The sequence below is a fragment of the Sesamum indicum genome, unplaced genomic scaffold (genome assembly GCF_000512975.1).
Source record: "Sesamum indicum cultivar Zhongzhi No. 13 unplaced genomic scaffold, S_indicum_v1.0 scaffold00703, whole genome shotgun sequence".
In the NCBI taxonomy this organism is placed as follows: domain Eukaryota; kingdom Viridiplantae; phylum Streptophyta; class Magnoliopsida; order Lamiales; family Pedaliaceae; genus Sesamum; species Sesamum indicum.
The window spans coordinates 2,731-4,533 of record NW_011628542.1 but is presented as its reverse complement, the minus strand read 5'-3'; the positions used below and the strand labels follow the sequence as shown (position 1 = coordinate 4,533).

General features: G+C 28.6%; 1 long non-coding RNA gene across 1 annotated transcript in view; it reads left to right on the top strand.

Moving 5' to 3' along the window:
* Window positions 1-817: 817 nt before the first annotated feature.
* LOC105180326 overlaps window positions 818-1,803 on the top strand; it is a 1,500-nt gene continuing 514 nt past the window's right edge. Inside the window, exons 1-3 of the long non-coding RNA XR_002286508.1 lie at window positions 818-1,008; window positions 1,118-1,270; window positions 1,367-1,481. This is a non-coding gene — a long non-coding RNA (uncharacterized LOC105180326). The remainder of the gene's footprint in view (window positions 1,009-1,117; window positions 1,271-1,366; window positions 1,482-1,803) is intronic.

Here is a 1,803-nt window from a genome sequence, read left to right as displayed (position 1 = left end):
CATTTCGCTACATAAAAAATAATATCCCAATTCATGGATCTCTCGATTCGAGAAATCAAGATAAGAGGATCCAACTTCGTTTTTTCCCGGATGCGTTGACATTCCTCTTTCCCCCTTTATCTAAATAAAAATTAATCCATACAATGAATTAATTTAAATTGTTTTTACATATTCAATAAATTATTTAAAATATAAATAATGCACGGAATATAAATGTAATTCATATTATAACCTAGTAAGTAATTTATATTTACATATTACTAATGTATTTTTTAATTATTAAGAAGTGCAATTTCAAAAAAAAATATATAATTTAAATCAATTATATAAATTATAAAAATGGTACGGGATGATATTATAAATTCCCATAAATATTGCTTTGACCCTCTACCTTTTGGTAATAAAAGTCTATATAGAAAAAAAAAATCTGCTCTAAAAATAAAGTATTGTGAATACATTAACAATAATTATTCAACAATAATTTTAGAGGTGTAATAAAAAAATATTAAATAAATATAACTATTATTCAATCCCATAAATATAACAACTCTACCTTTTGCTAATAAAAATTAAAAATTAATCTTCTAATTATAAAAATTTAAAACAATTTATAAAAGTGTGATAATTATTTAATTTAAATTTATAACCTAGTAATTAATTTTATAAGATGTGCAAATTATATACAAATTCAATAAAAAATTAATAAAATAACACAAAAAAATATATATGTTGTTATAGTATGCAATCCCATAATATTATTTCGACATAGCCTGTACAATGTGAAGAATTGCTATAAATAAAAAAATTTAAATTGCTATATTGATGATTCCTTAGGCATGTGAAGACAAAGCCTGTACAATGGATTCTGTGGGTCAAATCCTGAGTCGACAAGATAAAGATGGATGGTATACACAATAGAAAAAGAAGGCATATGAAACAATGAAACCAAAGAGAATACGAGAGGAGGAGATACTTCGTCTAATGGAAGAAAAGAAACAACTGAAAGAAGTAAGTCATTACTCAAAAACTGCATATGAATATGTTTATATGTGGATGTGCTTGCATGTTTTTCATTTATCTAACACATTATTTAATCTACTTGATTCTTCTAAAATAGCAAGGAAGCTGTTTACAGCTGCTTCAAAAGCTGAAGGTGCTGAGATGAAAAAATATAAGATGGAGATGCAGAAGTGGGAAACGGGGAAATATACTCTAAAATCCATTGTAGGTGAAATTGACAAAAACGTGGTTGAATTGGGATCAATTGGAGGTAGGATCTTTCGTTATTTGTGTTTCTTTGTTTCTTCTTCCTTTGGAATCCACTCACCGCGTTCAAGGCGCCTAAGCTATTTTTTCGCTTTTGTAGCTTAGGACATCTGGTCACAAGGTTTGCAGAAAAAGGGGTTACATATTGCACGACGTCAAACCCCATGGAAAGAACTATTGTATGGACTACGGTAGTTCCTAAAGAAACTTATGTGGTAATTGATCTTCCCCTATTGGTGAACGTTTTTATGAAGATTTTCTATGTTCTCATTCATTCAATTACCATGTATGCTATTTTAATACCACTTTGCACACATATGGTGTATAAATATGTGAATTAACTAGAATTGTTCCCCTTATCTCTGTTTTCTTATTTCTCTTAAAAATAATAGTTTTTTGGCTCTTGTTTCTAGTTTTTACATTCTGAATCCTAGTTGTGTCTACTATTATCTTTTGATGTCGAATGACAAAGGATAAAGGGGAAGAACTCATTTAAGGCTCTTTTGGTTCCCGAAAAATTGGGCAGGAGAAAGAGGA